Here is an 18,707-nt window from a genome sequence, read left to right on the forward strand (position 1 = left end):
ACCTTTGGGGAGAGATTCTGACACTAAGAAGACAAGACCTGCAAAGTGTTACTCTGATTCTTTCCCTCTCTCTCCACAATTCCACCTTTTCATCATCTTCTTTCTTTTTACCTGTTGTGTCTTCCTTCTGATTCTCCATCTCTTCCTTCAGCTCTCCCTCCTCTGCTTCTTTCTCTTCCTTCTCCTTACAATCATCATAATCATTATCATTGAATTTTATTCAGCATTTACTATTTGCCAGACTATGCTAAATGCTCAATACACACTACATTCTTTAATCTGTCCCACAAAAACACAATTTACAAAACAATACACTTCCTGGACAAGAAAAAAAATTAAAAGCCCGATTCCCAAAGGCTAATTTGTCTTCAATGAAAATGAACAAGAGTTGAGTGAGTTGCCTGAAGGTGTGTGACAACCATCTCAACGAAAACAACTTTTCCTGCAACACAAGGAGACACCATAAGTGGAATTCATATTGCTTCCTTAACGCTAACGTATTTTGTGACAGGTAGTGAATGACTTCAATTACGTACGCATATGGATTGGATTACCCATATATTTTAAAATGGATTGGACACATCTACTTTAAAATAAACTTAATTTTCTTTTAAATGTCTGATTTTAACTGAATCATGCATTGGAATTCATTCTTGTGTGCTTTCCTATGAGGAGTTTTTTGATAATTATATTGGGGTGAAAAGAGGGAAAAAGGAATGCCTTATTTAACTTTTTATATACATGCAGTCCAACATAGATCAAATGTTTTATTTATGCCATGATCATTTTATACAGTGTACAAACAAAAAAAAAAAAATTTTTTTTTTTTACAAACATACAACATATAAAATATTCCCTGGAGTTAATTTACACATAGCAGGAAACTAAAGTGAGTTCAGGAAGCTGACTGTATTGTGATTTGGAAGCCCAGTAACTTTTCAGCTCTGTGACCATTGGCAAGTCCTTAACCTGTATGAAGCCCATCATATTTCCTCTTTGGGAAATACAGGGGTAACGATAGCCACCTTGCACAGCTATTGCGAAGGTTAAATGAGAAACCATATGAAAGGGCCTGAAACACAGTAGATACTCAACAGAAGCTAGCCCTCTTCCTCCAAAATGATTCTCATTTATTGTAACAATGGCCCCCGATAAATATCTATGCCGGAAATCAACTCTACAGCACTGGGTTTGGTTTGGTTTTGGATATCAACCCATATCTATGTAATCATATATACATATGTCAGCGTGGCCCTCAGTGTAAGGCCTTGCTATAGAAGTGAAAGCTGATCCTACCCCTCTGCTCTGCCATGATAACAGCACCCATGGGTGCACAGATATATCCTAACATTGCCTAGTGAGGCCCTGGCTCTCTGCCCCATAATGCCTCCTTGTGCTGGCCCCAGCCATTGCCCCAACTTACTGTTTTGTGGGCTGACTCCATCATCCTAAGACACAATCCTTTAAATGAGCTCCATTGTATTTCTGTCTAGGTCTAGTCCAGTTTTCTTCCTAGGTGTTCCGGACATGAGTATATCTTATTGAAATATTTCCACCTCTACCTACAGATAAAGAAAAGGCTTGGAGCACTTCAATCCACTGCATAGCAGAACACGAATGAACGTGAGTATCTGAATTTATTTCTAAGATTACTTCTTTAGAATCTAGAAGGATCACCCTTTAATGAAGGCTGTCTGCATTTGCTAAATTCAGGAATACTTTATTTCAGTAAGTCTATTGGTCCATAAAAAGATACCACGGGCCAATTGTTTCAAAGAGATAAGATGGATTTGGTCTTGCTTTGGATAGGAAGGAAGCCAAGCTGGTTATAGACATAGTTACTGCCACACATTGATTAACCTATAAAATACAATCCACATTTCCTTTAGCTAATGGATTTTATATATCAAAAGGATTAATAATAGCGGAGAAAGATCAAGCCATATAGCTGTGTCTACATAGCCAATTAGTTTTGCAAATTCATTATCCCATCGAAAATTTAAACGGTGAGTGAAAAACATGGTAGGGAATGGGGAAAGGGAGGGGTAAATGCATTAGTTCAAATCTTGTTGATTGGTTAATTGGGCCAAATAGCTAGTGAATGCTATTAAAAATCAGCCAATCTTTATCAATTTTCCTTTGAGTTGACTAGTTAACTATCCTATCCGAACTGCCCATATAACTAGAAGACATATACCAGTTGGGGGGAAATAACAAACCTGTGGTCCCCACAAACCCGCCCCCTCCCCCAGAGCTCTGCCCAAGGTCTGCGACATTGGAATTGGTCTGATTGACCTTTTTCACTGCTTCACGTCAGTTATACCACTGCTGTGCTGAGTACATTACCTATAGCTTAATCAAAATGGTACAGCCCTCTGCCTAAGAGTCCTTTACCACCCAGGATTAAAGTTAGGGCGTGAGTAGAGAAAGGGTAAACAAGAGTGACAGAAAAAGGCAAGATGAAGTCCATTGCTGGAACAGATTTGGCCTGAACTTTTTACTACTAAGTTAATAAGCCAAATCATACGGAAGAAGACAGGAATTCCAGAGGTAAGTAGGTTATTTACCTTCTTTGTGTTCTTAAGTGAGAATTGTATTAATTTACCCAACCTGACTCATATTGTGAGCACTTCACTCGTTTGAAACGGTCAGGTGTGTTTTGGCAAAGGTTGAATGCCCACATTCGCCTTCCTGCTCATTTGTTTAAGGTGCAAATGACGTGCATTAGATGTATCTTTTGAAAAATCAACACCTCTTTCTCTGGGATGGGGAGACAGGGACGGAGAAAATGAAAACACCGTGCTTTCTTTACACTTGAAGTGATTTATTTGCGAACGGGGTCTTCCTCAACTGTGGTGTATCTAGTTTCTTCAAGTATGGCCTCTCAGTTCTGCTGCCTTTGTTATAAAGTTACATTTGGAATCTGATATTTCTTGCTACTGTTTAGAAGTCTTTGTGACTACACTGGTCTTTATCGATAATTTTATGTAGCGTAATCCATCACCATGTTAGACTTTGGGGCGGGAGGAGGGTATTTGTCTTTCACTTGGTGCTCAGACAGCTTTCTCCTATTGATTTCTTGGCTTGCATGTTTGTTAGATGATGATTTCCACTTTTACTGCATTGTGTTTATCCCGATTATGTCTCAGATGCATCTACAACATATCACCATTAAGAACAAACATTTATTGAACACTTACGGGCTATGGCTCAGGCTTCATGCTAGGCACCGGGGATAATAAGAGGAATTTAATGTGATCCCTACCCTGGAGGGTCGTATAATCTATTGGAGCATGTTTGTTAAAAAAGATATTTAACAGCTTATGCCCAGTGAGTGCTACAGGCAATAAATGCTCTTAGAACTCAGAGAAGGGAGTGATCAGTGAGGGCTGGACGGGTCACGGAAGGCTTAAGAATAAGTTAAATGTGAGTGGCTGCTTAAAGGATGAGAAGGATCTTTTTCAAGGACACTGAATACAGTGAGGTTCTGAATACTACGGTGACAGAAAAAAAAATTCCTATATATTTAAACCACAATGGCCTTATTCATTATTAATGAGCTTAAAACTGAGAATCAATATTCCCCTGCTTTCCACAGTGCTTTTCACGGAGTTCTATCACTAATAGCCTCCCTTGCCTTGTCACACGCACCAAGGAAAAGCCAGTCTGCCAGTTAACTTTCTCATTAAGGCTTCCCTGGTCTGGTTGCCAGCTTTTAAGACTTCTTTTGCTTTGTCCAAATCTTTCCCTAGTTTCTCCCCTACTGAAAACCCTAATCAGAAAAGTGATCTTTAAGTTAAGGAAACAGGAAAGGAAAAGAAAAGAGTGACTTCTTTGTGAATGTTGCATCCCATATCTAAGGAGAACTCAAGTTTGGACCTGGAGAAGATACTAATTCCCCAAGAGAAATACTCATTTATGAGAACATTCAGGTTTTTTCCTCTACACAAGAGAGATGTTCAAACATTTCTGAAGGTTGAAAACTTTGCTAATCACTTTGTGAGACTTTACTGGTCCAGATAGATATTTGCCTCAGCTTATTGACATGTAGAGTTACTATGAGTCAAAATCAACTTGACTGCAATGGTTTTAAAACCTTGAAGGCATAGTGGTTAAGAGGTATGGCTGCTAACCAAAAGGTCGACAGTTTGAATCCACCAGGCACTCCTTGAAAACCCTATGGGGCAGTTCTGCTCTGTCCTACAGGGTCGCTAGGAGTCGGAATCCACTTGACTGTGATGGGTTTGGTTTTTTTTTGGTTTCATTGAAATAAGCCTCACTGAAGACTGCCTGTGGTTAGCAGAATTAATGTTCTAAGGACTAAGCCCTATGACGTCGTCATGTCAGTTCTTTTTCCAGAACTGTCTCTGTGATTTCCCTTAGGGTATTCTCTCTTTCTCTCTCTTTCACTTTGGTACAATGAGAGACAGGGAAGAAATAAAATCCATATTGTCTTCTGTTCATTTCTTCATGCAGCATATATTTAGAGACAAATTTCATATATGGCAGAAACATTCTGCAGATTTCCATCACACTACAGTCTACTTTTGTGTTAAACACATGAAAAGGGATGAACACTTACATACTTTAAGTGAAATGGGTCAAAAAATAAAAGAAAAAGCTTCTTTTCTGTAACTGATCTCCTCATTCCCACCAATAGTGGTAGGGTGGATTTAATTTTTCTGATGAAAGGAAATTCAATCTTTTTCATTTTAGAATATTTTCTTAGATGTCATTTGATCTAATTTGGGCCGATATTCAGTGAATTTGAAATATAAATGCTCAATCAGGGCCATTTTTCTTTCACAAGGGGGATCTCTATTCTCTCCCTGAGATGGTTGGATGTGTTCAGGGAAAGCTCAAGCATCTTCTGCAGGGAAGGAAGGCAACTGTCCTGCATGCTGTTCTCACTGGTGTCCAGCAGTGTGAGGTTGGTATTATGGTCTGCTTCCTGTAAGTTTTGTGCTGTATAGCTAATCTTGCTAGTTTTTGTGGGTATTATGCTGGCACTCACAGCTGAATCCATAATCATCAGAACATACCAGTGTTGGAGAGGTCCCTGCACTCTTCGACCTTTTCATCTACCCCTCAGCTAGTGTTACAGGGTTTTGTGCACCTCTGTGCTCACCTTCTTCTAGGACATGTGAAAACTCAAAGGACCTTGCATCCAACGCACATGTCTTGTGGCATCAATACTCTCTCTCAGCTCCATCTACTTAGATTTCTTCCAGCTAGTTCAGGCATAGAGGGGAAGCAGAGCAGCAGCCTGGGTGTTCTAGAAGACCTCAGTATGTCTAGTCTGGTGTTTCAATCAACTCACTTCCCACCTTCATTCAAGGCCCAAGAAATCAAGGCCTTTGGATTCTCAGAGAATTGGACTGTATTCTTATCCTTGGGGCACCCACACAAAAGCCTTCTCCTTCTTGCCTCCCTCTTCCTATCTGGTGGAAATTTCCCTTATTGTCTCTGATCTCTACACTATAACTCAGGGTAAAAGTCTGTCCTTAAGTTTGCCAGGCTTGGCTTCTGATCTGTAAAGGGGAATTTCTGGAATTTAGAAAACCCTTTCTCTCTTGGCCAAACCTGGCTTTCAAGACCTTTTGTCACTGTGGAAGCAGTGGGCTCAAAACCCAATTTCCCTCTTTTTCTTTGCATTCCTACTTTAGCAATTCTAATCAGCAACAAATCAATGAATGTCTCTAACCAAATAGGAAGACTACATTAAAATACATAAAAATATTTATTATCCATATTACTATGCCTACCTAAAACCATTGAGTAAAAAGGGCAAGGTTCTGAACAGTTACAAGAGTGTAATTGTTCAAAGGTTGTATTACAATGGGTTAGAACAATGAAGAATGGCTTTTCATAGGCAATGGGGCTTGAGCTGGACCTTGAAGATGGAAGAATTAGGGTAGGTGTGAAGAAGAGGGAACAGACCCTCAATCAGACTTCATTTCTTCTTCTCCCATACCCCCGGAGCTCTATATTTATAATTCATGCACATCTCTTAGCACGGTCTATTGTCTCTACATTGCTCGTGGGTGTGTCTTTCTGTAAAATTAAAAGTTACCTGAGGACAGGGATTATAATTTCTTTGCATTTGCTTCTGTAGTATTACCTAGCCCTGGGCTTCTACACATTAAAAGCCCAAATCCATTGCTGTCGAGTCAATTCTGACTCATACCTCCCTATAGGACAGAGTAGAGCTGTCCCCATAGGTTTTCCAAGGAGTGGCTGGTGGACTTGAACTGCTGATCTTTTGGTTAGCAGCCTGAGCTGTTGTGCACATTAGGCCTTCATATATATTTAAATTTCAAAAACATGTTAAAAATGTAAACGTTTTCATTGTTTTTCCATTACTGTTGTTCTTAGGTACCATCGAGTTGATTTCGACTCATAGCAGTCCTATGACAGAGTAGAACTGCCCCCATAGGATTTTCTAGTCTGTAATCTTTACAGGGGAAACCCTGGTGGCGTAGTGGTTAAGTGCTACGGCTGCTAACCAAAGGTTGGCAGTTCAAATCTGCCAGGTGCTCCTTGGAAACTCTATGGGGCAGTTCTAGTCTGTCTATAGGGTTGCTATGAGTCGGAATCAACTTGATGGCACTGGGTTTGGGATCTTTACAGGAGCAGATTGCCAGGTCTTTTCTCTCAGGGAACTGCTGGGTGGGTTCAAATTGCCAGTCTTTCAGTTAGCAGTCCAGTGCTTGACTATTTGCACCACTAGGGTTCCCTGTTTTTCCCTTAGCTCTCTCTTTTTAAACTGTTGTATTGCTTCACCTCCTGTATCTTAGAAGAATATATTCAAAAAAGAAGTCTGAATAGGGATTTGCCTTAAATATTCTTCAAATACTAGTTACTCAGATTACCCTTTCTCTTCTTGATGTTTCACTCTTCTTAACTAAATTTCCATCTTTGCATGTGGTGGTCATCTCAAGTTTGTGGTAAAGATAAAATGCTTAATACCATCTGGTGGGCCTCTACATGCATCTGTGGGTATACTTTGGTGACTTAGTTCTCTTTATATTATGAAATATTTGACTCAAACTCTTGAAGATGGACCTTTCAAAAAAGAATTCATCATGGTAAGACAGTCCACAGTACAGAGGAGGCCAGCACAATTTGTAAAAGGCAAGGTCATAGAAGCTTTACAGACACATCCAAACTCCCTGAGGGACAGAATCACTGGGCTGAGGGCTGTAGGGACCATGGTCTCAGGGCACATCTAGCTCAAATGGCATAACATAGTTTATAAAGAAAACGTTCTACATTCTACTTTGGTGAGCAGTGTCTGGGGTCTTAAAAGCCTGTGGGCAGCTTTCTAAGATAGTCCACTGGTCTCACCCCTTTAGGAGCAAGGGACAATGAAGAAAACTAAAGACACGAGGGAAATTTTAGTCCAAAGGACTAATGAACCCCGACTACTATGGCCTCCACCAGACTGAATCCAGTAGAACTAGGTGGTGCCTGGCTACCACCACAGACTGCTCTGACAGGGATCACAATGGAGGGTCCCAGACAGAGCTAGAGAAAAACACAGAGCAAAATTCTAACTCACAAAAAAAGACCAGACTTGCTGGCCTGAGAGAGACTGGAGAAACCCTGAGAGTATGGCCCCTGGATACTCTTCTAGCTCATTAATCAAGTCACTCCTGAGGTTCACCCTTCAGTCAAAGATTACCCAGGCCCAGAAAACAAAATGAGACTAAAGGGGCACACCAGCTCAAGAACCAGGACTAGAAGGCAGGAGGGGACAGGAAAGCTGGTAATAGGGAAACCAAGGCTGAGAAGGGAGAGTATTAACATGCCATGGGGTTGTTAACCAATGTCATAGAATAGAATATGTACTAACTGTTTAATGAGAAGCTAGTTCGTTCTGTAAACTTTCATCTAAAACACGAGTAAAAAATAAAAAATTCACCATAGAGTACCAACCAGAAATACCACTTTCTTTGATGCAGTCAGTAGTTCCAAGGTAAAGTAGCATAGTAGCTTGGATTTTTGAAAGGACAAACAAAAATGATTTTATTTCATGTCTTTAAGCTTTCTTTCTTTGGAAAGTCTTTGAAGTGTCTAGAAGACATCAAACTGGGATTCTCCAGATTCCTAATCCTAAAAGTTCCTCTCCACAGAAAGGGACATAGAAGGTTCTCACAGCACGTAAACCAAAATCAAACCCAGTGCCGTCAAGTTGATTCTGACTTATAGCGACTGTATGGGACAGAGTAGAACCGCCCCATAGAGCTTCCAAGGAGCACCTGGCGGATTTGAACTGCCAGCCCTTTGGTTACCAGCTGTAGCACTTAGCCACTAAGCCACCAGGGTTTCCTCATGGCACATAAGCATCTTAAAATCTCTGAGAAGTCTTGCTGCTTTAAAAAGAAAAAAAAATGCTTCATTTATTTTTTATCCAGCATTTTTCAAGCACATATAAGCTGGAAATTATCTTTTAGTTTGAAAAATTGTGAATTAAAACAAGGTACAATCTTTTAGAGGACAATGAAAGTGAGAGCATCTGAAAAAGTGGAAATGTGAGTTCTCACAGAGCCATGTTGGATTGTGATACGTGGACAATAAAGTTGTCTCTGTTTTCCGGTAGTTACGAGAAAAGCACTTAAATTTGTAGTCAGAGGATTCATTTTTGTTACTTGTTCTAAAAACCCTTCAACTAAGATCAAGAATTTATTTTGTCTTAACATAAAGAACATTGAAATACAGATGTAGTACACAATGTCAAAATTTTTGTTTTCATTTTTGTAGAATACATCATGATACTGCTTAAACACAATTTTTCTTGAAGTCTTGCTTTCTGAAGCAAGAAAAAAATGACAGCAGTTAAGGCCTTTGGGAAGAAGCCTGTGCAGTAGGAAGGATGATTTCCCTAAGTACTAGAATCTAGTGAGGAAGAAAAAGGTGAAAAGATAGGAGGTTATCAAAGTCATGGGTAAAATATCTAGGGGGCGATGTGAAACTCACAGAGAAGAAGCATTCGAAAACCAGCAAAGAGAGTTAAAAAAAAAAATCAGTTCTGTTTTCATACCTGAGAACCTGAAATAGAAGTTACGAAAGACTTTTGCAACTTAGTAAATTTTTCATTGTTTTTAACCCAGGTTTTCCAGACTTTTCCTGAGTGAACACCTTTAATAAACTTTTAAACAAGCTGTGGGGTTATTTACGGACAAAGAAAAAGAAAAATGCTTTCAGAAGCTCTATTTTAGGGAAGAGAGAATCCCTACAATGGAAGCTGGAGTGAATGGGTACCCTTAATATATGGGGATTACAGGGTGAGAGGTGGGGCGGTGGGGTGGGGGGACAACCAACACAATCAAATGTAAATAGAGAAGTTCTCCAAGGTTTAAAAACTAGTTCCCAAGGTTGACACTTACAGAAGGTTAAGACTTTTAATCTCAGCTCAGTGAAAGAGTTTCTATAAGAAGCTAATTGTCCTCCAGAGGGTATTCAATGGTGACTTTTCAGGAGTAGATCACCAGGCCTTTTTCCAAGGTGTCTCTGTATGGACCTGAACCTCCAACCTTTCAGTTAGTAGCTGAGTCTTAACCATTTGCACCATCCAGGAACTCGGGGTCTAACTTAGAACTCTAATAATATTATTAGATGAAAAAAAATGATATTTCTTTTTTGCCTTTACCCGGTGGGGTCATTCACAACAGAGCTAGCAACGACTAATTTCTGGTGGTAAGCAAGTAGCTGTTTAGGAGTTGGACTAATGCTCCAGGAAGGAAGTCCCATTCAGTTACGTTTAAAGCAGGTTACCTGATCTTGGCTGAGTGACCACCTTCACTGGGTTTATTTTCCAGGAGAGTCTATCTGAGGTAAATGCCATATACGAAAAAAAGGCCAAGTCTCTCTGGCAATCACAGTTATCCAGACAATTATTACTCACAGACTGAAAATCTGTTTTGTCATTGCTCAGTCTTAAGTATCTAGATTCTTATATATTATACTGTATGTAAAACAGAGCCCTGGTGGCATAGTGGTTAAGGGCTCGGTGGCTAACCAGAAGGTCAGCAGTTCAAATCTACCAGCCGCTCCTTGGAAACCCAATGGGGCAGTTTTACTCTCTCCTATAGGGTCATTATGAGCCAAAATGGACTCAACAGCACCTAACAAGAACACGTATAACAAGAACACACACGTAGTCTCCCATCTAGAATATAATGAAAGAAAAAGTTCTTTATCACTGTCCTGCATGTCCTACACATTTGGGGTAAACAAAAAACAGTCAGAAATTCTGACCTCTGCAAATGTATCCTCAACCCCAGATAGGCTTCTATGTCCAATAACAAACTGCTATAGTTTTCATGATGTGCTGTGTGTGTATGTGTGTATTGGTATGTGTGTGTGTGCATATGGGTATGTATATGTTGGTGCATGTGTGTTGATGTTTGTGTGTACTGGTAGGGAGATGTACAACCCACCGGTTAGGCTTCTATGGCCAGTTTCCACTGGGTGTCCTTACCAGAGAGGTGGCCACTCTTTTTGTCACTGACCAGTGAGGACACAGATACCCCTACTCAGCTCCCAGAAGACTCTGAGCCTGGGGTCCTGAGATGGAGGTCAACCTTGGCCAGAGCCCTGAGGCTGGGCTTTGAAAGCTGGCAGACCCCCAGGGTTCTGGGCACTTCTGCATTGGAGTCAAAGTTCCATGGGGCAGCTCTGGGGAAACAGGGCCTTTGTGAAATGCTCCTGTGATGAAAAGCATAATATAAATACAAAATGCTATTATGTCAGCTTCTGAGAAGCCACTTCAATCCATTTGGGCACCTTTGATTTTGTTCTCCTTCATTTCTTTTCCCCCTTTAAAAATTTTAATAAGAGCATGTTTTTATCTAGCCTCAAGAGACTAATTTATTTATTTAAAGTAATAATAAAGTTTCAGCATAATCCCTAGTTCTCAAGGGGAATGAGGACTCTTTGAACAATTTATTTTCCCATCCTTGAAGTAAGAGGGAGACCAAGAGGCTGCCTTTGTGGTATCCTGGAGCCCACTGCCATGGTAACAACCAGGGCCACTTAGGCCTCCCGCCAGCCATCAGTGGCTGGGAAGCAGGGACATGAAAATGGACTCATAATACTCTCCTTTCCCTCTCTGTCTGCTGCAAGTTTCTCCTTATATGAAACCAAAGGGTAAAATAGGATGAGGCCCCAGATCAGCTGTGACAGTAATGACGACCAAATCCAATTCAGGCTCCAAGCACAGGTCCACTCGAGACAGGTCAGGGCAGGCGGGTGGGTAACTGCTCTGGATTCTCTCTTCATGGAATCGAGTCAAAAAGTGGGGCTCTGAACTGAGGAGAGGGCCCAGCATGTAAGACAAGAAGAGTTCAGAAATCATAGTCACCAGTGGGTACTGGGGGAAGATAATAGCACCTCTACTGGTAAAATACAACCGGAATGTTCCTTAGAAGCGAGGATGGCAAAATTTTGGCTTGCTTACTTTGGACATGTCTAGAAAAGGATATCATGGTTAGTAGAGTGTCAGGGAAAATGACAGAAACTCACAAGAAGATGGATTGTCACAACAGACAAAACAGGGGACTCAAACATACCAACGACCATGAAGATGGTGTGGGACTGAGTAACGTTTCGTTCTGTTAGACATAAGGTCACCATGAGTTGGAGCAGAATCTAGAGCAACTAACAGCAACTAAACAGCAACAACTTGTAAAAAAAAAAAAAAAAAAAAAATTCATATGACTTGATATATATATATATACGTGAGACAATGTTTTAAGTATTTTACGTGCATTATCTTATATGGAGCCCTGGTGGCACAGTGGTTAAGAGCTTGGCTGCTAACCAAAAAGTTGGCAATTCAAATCTACCACCTGCTCCTTGAAAACTCTATGGGGCAGTTCTACTCTGTCCTGTAGTGTCACTGTGAGTTGGAATCACTTGACAGCGATGGATTTGGTTTTGGTTTATTTAATATAGCATTTATATAACACTTACACTATTATCATTCCCATATTTAGATGGTAAAACAAAGCTTGTGGGAGTTAGGTAATTCACACAGCTAGTAAGTGATAGAGCTGGGATGCAAGACTAAGTTTGCCTCCAGAACCCAAGTTTTTAACCTCTGCATGCATTGCTTCTGGTTGGGTTGGTTAGGGAAGGCTGACAAGGACAGTTATATAAGTTAAGAATATCTTTGATTGTAGGTAATAAAAAACCTGACTTATGGTGACTTTAATAATAGGATTTTGTTTATTTGTTTTTGTTTTCTTTTACAAAAAGAGCCTGGAGGCCAGCAGCTTCTGCTCATGTCCAATAGCTCAAAGAGATGAAAGCTGCTCTCTTGCCCTTTGTCTCATATACTTCAACTTCTGGTCATGAGAAGGCTGCACACTTCCAGACATTATATCTGTACTCAAGGTTTGAAGAAGGAAAGGATCAAGGTTGGGGGGAGCACTATATGTCTCCTTCTAGCAGTAAAGAAGTGCTTTCTAGTACCAACCTCTCCCCAACAAAAGCAGCCCTCTTGCGTCTCACTGATGAGAAAGGAACCACATGGCTTCTGTTAGCTGGAAGGAAGGCTGGAAAAACCAGGATTTGTCTTTCAAGTTTATACAGTGGAAGGACAGAAATGGCTTTTGCAACTGTTCCATGGCTAAAATGTGATTTGGGCATTGGACAGTAAGAAAAAATAAGATGCTAGAGAGGAACACTGCAAATGTCGAGAAAGGAGGCACACCTGGGCCTAGGTCTGAGGTTTATGTGGAAAACTGGTGGGAGAATAGATTGCAAAGCCAAGTAGGGCTTGGATTGTAGTGGAATTAAGTACCAATCCAGAAAGCCAACCTCTATCTTCACAGATACCTACTGTTGTTTCCATATGCCTGCCAGCCATATTCTCTTGTCCCTTGGTTTAACAAGACACATGTGAAGTAACTTCAGCTTGTTAAATTTCAGAGAACTTGTCCCAAGGCTTGTGGCTATTGTTGTTAGCTGCTGTCGAGTTGGCCCCTGACTCATGGCAACGCCATGCACGGTGCAGTCATGTGCTATCCATACGATTGGTTGCAGATTGGACTGATTTTCAGAATTAGATTTCCAGGCCTTTCTTCCTAGTCAATCTTAGTCTGGAAGCAGTGCTGAAACATTTTCAGCATCCTAGCAACATGCAAGCCACCACTGACAGACACATGATGGCTACACATGAGGTGCATCAGCCAGAAGTCATACCTGGGCCTCCCACATGGAAGGCATGAATTCTACCACTGAACCACCAAAGCCTCGTAGGCATGTGGCTAGACCCCACTATAAGAAAAAAGATTTCAGGTTCCTATGTTGAGAGATCATTTTTGCTTCATTTAAAGTTGATTGTATCACTTGAAATACATAATAGACAAATATTTCCTTTTCTACTTCCATTTTCTCATTGGAAATGTTCTTTCTATAGGACAAGAGTGAATCTGTCATTGATTAGAGGGATTAAGAATAACAGACAATGACTATAGTGGTTATGTTAGGTGGCAGAATATGGGGTGATTTATTATTATTACGTTTTCTTTAAAGTTGAATTGTATTTTGCTAAAAAGAAAAGAAAATAATGGAAGGTCATTGAAAAAGAATACTGTATATGGTCAAGTTACTGTGACAGTGGTTCTAGTAGAGAAAAGGATGAGTCTTAATAAATGTAATCACCAGAAATTTTTGTAGAGGTGGAGTTGTCACCAGCAGGTTGGAGATGCACTCTGAGAGGGGATTTTTCTTCACTATACTTTGATGTGGGGAAACTTTAATTTTCCCTTCCTGCCACTGGGCAAAGCCTGCTGTCGTTCTGGGATTCTTTGAGTGTCTCCCGGGCTCTTCTAGAATTTTGGTGACATAGAGGCCATGTCCAGATCACTGCCACCAAATCAGGACTGAAGGGATAGATGTTTCCCACAGGGCCTTAGTGTCTGTCTTCTCAGGTAATTGCTTTATGGAAGTCTTGGACCTGTTCCCTTCTTCTTTCAGTGTCTGGTAGGTGGTCTCCTCTGATCTTTAGGGGTAACCATAAGTCCAGGCACTAACTTGTGGTGACTTTAATGATAGGAGTCACTGGGTCGCCTCTTGAGCTCTAGCTTCACGCTATCTTTTACCCTCACCATACTCTGGAGCTCTGGCTTCACACTGTCTTTTACCCTCACCGTACTCTGATGCAAAATGCTACCCTTCACTATTTTCCATAAGAAAGCTAACCCTGGTCAGTACTTTGTGAGTTCAGGGCCTTGATGGATACTTTGGAAGGGCTGCAGAGAACAGCCAGTGTTCTCTCACCTGCGTGTCACACTTCTCAGGCCCTGCCTGTTAAGTATCCAGTACTCCAGTCATGTGGCTGTCTCTGATCCTGCAACCCCTGAGCTTGTGGCCCAGTTCACCTCTCCAGTAGCCTTTATGGCTGAGAGCAGCTGGCTGTCCCCAGCACATACAGCCACTCACCACCATCATCACCCTTTCCTAAAGCAGAAGTAATGGAGGCTGCTGAAATCTAGTGTCCAAAGGCCCTCACTAATTTCTAGAAAGACTGTTTGTTTTGACCTGTACAAGATTCTTGTACCTTTGCCCTGTGCACTCTTGATCCATAGTCTCTTCAGAAAGCAGACAAAGCATGGTTCTCTAATAAGTTAAGAAATATACATGACTTGGCCCAAAGATTCATTCATTTACTAGTTTGTTCTTTAGTAAACTATGCTGAGTTAGACCCTAACTGAGAAAAACCAGTTCTTAGCTTTGAGAGGATTAAAGGTCAGGAGGTAATAACTAAGGAGATAAATGCTAGGAAAAAAAAAAAAAAATCAGCATTGGAGATGAGAATAATAGATAGAGATATCCTGAGAGTCAAGATAGCAATATTTCCCATTGTCTAGGTTTTTTGTTTTTAATGCCCCCTCCCACTGCCTTGGAAACCCTGGTGGCATACTGGTTAAGTGCTACAGCTGCTAAGTCAAAGGTTGGCAGTTTGAATCCACCAGATTCTCCTTGGAAACTCTATGGGGCAGTTCTACTCTGTCCTATAGGGTCCTTAAGAGTCAGAGTCAATTCGACGGCAATGGGTCCCACTGCCTTCTGTGTCTTGCTTTCTTGCTGGTTCAGGTGAGAGTTGGATGAGTTCTTCCATGTCACTTCTCTATTTAGAAACCTTCTATAGTTTCTATCTACCCTGCATGCCTAGCATAGGCAGAACTTTCTGATTTGTTTTCAATCCATTTTTACAAGCTGCATCAACCAATATGCCCTCTGTCGTTTTATATAGTGCCGACTAGAACTCTTCACCTTCCCACAAGCATAGTGGTATTCCCATGCCATTGTTCACCTTAATTCCTCCTCATTGGTGGTCTTGCTAGTCTCTCCACTCAAAATACTACTCAGTGGTTTAAGGTCAACTATAAATCCTATTTACTCCATGACATTGCTGCTCAGTTCCCACGTGGGACTTCTGTCTCCACCCTAGGGTATGAACATGTCTAAGAGTGCAGGATCTACAGCCACACTGCCTGATTTCAAATCCTGGATCTGCACACGCTTGCTGCATAAACTTGCCCAGTTAATTTGTCTCCCTGTGCCTCAATAAAAAATAAAACATATCTTAAACAATAAATCGGTTAATATGTTTATTGCTTAGAACAGGGCTTGTGATATTTTAAGTAATATTGAATGGTTATTAACATCATTTTATCGTCATCAATATTATTTGGTTGTACCACTCTTGTACTTGTCTGTCACCCATCTGCCAGTTTGTTATACTATGGTGGCTTGCATTTTGCTGTGATGCTGGAAGCTATGCCACCAGTATTGCAAATACCAGTAGGGTTACCCATGGTGGACAGGTTTCAGTGATCTTCCAGAATAAGACAGATTAGGAAGAAGGACCTGGTAATCTACTTCTAAAAAAAAAATTGGCCAATCTGATATAGTGTCAGAAGATGAGCCCTTCAGGTTGGAAGGCACTCAAAGTATGACTGGGGAAGAGCTACCTCCTCAAAGTAGAGTCAACCTTAATGACACAGATGGAGTAAAGCTTTCAGGGCCTTCATTTGCTAATGTGGCATGACTCAAAATGAGAAGAAACAGCTGCAAACATTCATTAATAATCAGATCATAGAATATACAAACTATGAATCTAGGAAAACTAGAAGTCATCAAAAATGAAATGGAGCACATAAAGATATCCTATGCATTAGTGAGCTGAAACAGACTGGTGTTGGCCATTTTGATTCAGACAATCATATGGTCTACTACACCGAGAATGACAAATTGAAGAGGAACAGAGTCACATTCATTGTCAAAAAGAACATTTCAAGATCTATCCTGAAGTACAATGCTGTCAGTGATAGGATAATATCCATACGCCTACCAGGAAGACAGGTTAATATGACAGTTACTCAAATTTAAGCACCAACCACTAATGTCAAAGATGAAAAAATTGAAGATTTTTAACAACTTCTGCAGTCTGAAATTGATTAAACATACAATCAGATGCATTGATAATTACTGGTGATTAGAAAGTGAAAGCTGGAAGCAAAGAAGAAAGATCAGTGGTTGGAAAATATGGCCTTGGTGATAGAACGATGCCAAAGACCACATTATAGAATTTTGCAAGACCAACAACCTATTAATTGGAAATACCTTTTTTCAATAACATAACCGATGACTATACTTGCAGAACTTGCCAGATGGAGTATACAGGAATAAAATCGACAAAATCTGTGGAAAGAGACAATGGAGAAGCTCAATATAATCAGTCAGAACAAGGTCAGGAGCTGACTGTAGAACAGATCATGAATTGCTCATATGCATGTTCAAGTTGAAGCTGAAGAAAATTAAAACAAGTCCACAAGAGCTAAAGTACAACCTTGAGTGTGTCCCACCTGAATTTAGAGATCATCTCAAGAATAGATTTGACACATTTAACACTAATGACTGAAAACCAGATGAGTTGTGGGAAGACATCATACATGAGGAACGCAAAAGGTCATTAAAAACACAGGAAAGAAAGAAAAAATCAAAATGGATGTCAGAAGATGCTCTGAAACTTTTTCTTGAACATTGAGTAGCTAAAGCAAATGGAAAAAATAATGAACTAAAACAGCTGAACAGAAGATTTCAAAGGGTGGCTTGAGAAAACAAAATAAAGTATTACAACGACATGAGAAAAGGCCTGGAGTTAGAAAACTGAAAGGGAAGAACACACTTGGCATTTCTCCAAATGAAAGAACTGAAGAAAAAATTGAAACCTCAAGTTACAACATTGAAGGATTCTATGGGCAAAATATTGAATGACACGGGAAACATCAAAAGAATACTGAAGTCAATGTACCAAAAAGAATTGGACAACATTCAGCCATCTCAGGAGGTAGAATGTGATCAAGAACCAATGGTATTGAAGGAAGAAGTCCAAGCTACACTGAAGGCATTGGTGAAAAACAAGGCTCTAGGAATTGACAGAGTACCAAATTGAGATATTTCAACAAATGCATATAAAAAAAAAAAATGTATACAACCCTTGAAACACTCACTTGTCTGTGCCAAGAAATTTGGAAGACAGCTACCAGGCCAACCAACTGGAAGAGATCCATACTCAAGCCCATTCCAAAGAAAGGTGATCCAACAGGATGTAGAAATTATCGAACAATATCATTAATATCACATGCAAGTAAAATTTTGCTGAAGATAATTCAAAAACAGTTGCAGCAGTAGATTGATAGGGAACTGCCAGAAATTCAAGCCAGATTCAGAAGAGGATGTGGAACAAGGGATATCATTGCTGATGTCAGGTAGATCTTGGCGGAAAGCATAGGAATACAAGAAAAATATTTACTGTGTTTTATTGACTATGCAAAAGCATTCAACTGTGCAGATCATAACAAATTGTGGATAACATTGTGAAGAATGAGAATTCCAGAACACTTAATTGTGCTCATCTGAAACCTGTACATAGACCAAGAGGCAGTTGTTCAAACAGAACAAGGGGTTACTGCTTGCTTTAAAATCAGGAAAGACGAGTGTCAGGGTTGTATCCTTTCATCGTATTTATTCAATCTGTATACTGAACAAATAATCCAAGAAGCTGGACTATATGAAGAAGAACAAGGCATCAGCATTAGAGGAAGACTAACAATAGGCGATATGCAGATAACACAACTTTGCTTGCTGAAAGTGAAGGAGGCTTGAAGCACTTAGTGATGAAGATCGAAGACCACAGCCTTGGGTATGGATTACACCTTAATGTAAAGAAAACAAAAATCCTCACAACTGGACCAGTAATTAACATCGTGATAAACAGAGAAAATATTGAAGTTGTCAGGATTTCATTTTATTTGAATGCACAATCAGTGCCCATGGAAGCAGCAGTCAAGAAATCAGAGGGCATATTACCTTGGGCAAATCTGCTGCAAAAGACCTCTTTAAAGTGTTAAAAAGCAAAGGTATCACTTTGAGGGCTAAGGTGTGCCTGACCCAAGCCATGGTATTTTCAATTGCCTCATCTGCATGTGAAAGCTCGGCAATGAATAAGGAAGTCCGAAGAAGAATTGATGACCTTGAATTATGGTGTTGGTGAAGAATATCGAATATACCATGCAGTGGCAGAAGAACAAATAAACCTGTATTGCAGAAGTACAGCCAGAAAGCTCTTTAGAATCAAGGATGTTGAGAATTTGCCTCATGTACTTTGGACATGTTATCAAGAGGGACCA

At 40.3% G+C, this 18,707-nt stretch overlaps 1 protein-coding gene across 1 annotated transcript in view; it reads left to right on the top strand.

Annotated features, from left to right (window-relative positions):
* Nucleotides 1–18,707, top strand: part of SLC14A2 (solute carrier family 14 member 2) — a 511,838-nt gene that overhangs the window by 10,203 nt on the left and 482,928 nt on the right. The window contains exon 2 of the mRNA XM_049901586.1: nt 1,569–1,623. The gene's annotated coding sequence lies outside the window, so the exon portion shown is untranslated. The remainder of the gene's footprint in view (nt 1–1,568; nt 1,624–18,707) is intronic.

Source organism: Elephas maximus, chromosome 11, assembly GCF_024166365.1.
Source record: "Elephas maximus indicus isolate mEleMax1 chromosome 11, mEleMax1 primary haplotype, whole genome shotgun sequence".
Lineage (NCBI taxonomy): Eukaryota > Metazoa > Chordata > Mammalia > Proboscidea > Elephantidae > Elephas > Elephas maximus.